Below are 680 nucleotides of genomic sequence, written 5' to 3'. Positions count from 1 at the left end.
CCAAGGATAGCTCAATAATTATCTATAATTAGCTTAGCTACTTCATTTATGACATAATCAGCCCACTTAGGTACAAAATGGCATAACAACCTAGGATAGCTCATAATTATCTATAATTATCTTAGCTACTTCATTTATTACATAATTAGCTCACTTAGATACAAATGGCATAACAACCTAGGATAGCTCAATAATTATCTAGAATTAGCTTAGCTACTTCATTTATGACATAATTAGCTTACTTAGGTACAAAATGGCATAACAAACCTAGGATAGCTCAATAATTGTCTATAATTAGCTTAGCCACTTCATTTATGACATAATTAGCTCACTTAGGTACAAAATGGCATAAGAACCTAGGATAGCTCAATAATTGTCTATAATTAGCTTAGCTACTTCATTTACCTACCTTAGTTAGAAGAAGAAGAAGAATAAGAAGCAATCTTCTTCTTCTTCTTCTTCTTCTTCTTCTTCTTCTTCTTCTTCTTCTTTTTCTTCTAGCTAGTCTTCTTCTTCTTCATATTTCATCTTTCATAATTTGCAGATTTGCTTGAGATGAGGAAGCTAGCATTGATGGAAAATTATTGGTGAAACTTTTACTTGTGCTTGTGTTTCCTTTTTATTTATGGAACCTGTTGTTGGCTGGAAACTTGTTGGATATCTCTTGTTGCAAACTTATT

Source organism: Triticum aestivum, chromosome 6B (assembly GCF_018294505.1).
Source record: "Triticum aestivum cultivar Chinese Spring chromosome 6B, IWGSC CS RefSeq v2.1, whole genome shotgun sequence".
In the NCBI taxonomy this organism is placed as follows: domain Eukaryota; kingdom Viridiplantae; phylum Streptophyta; class Magnoliopsida; order Poales; family Poaceae; genus Triticum; species Triticum aestivum.
Note: the sequence above shows the minus strand (reverse complement) of the source record.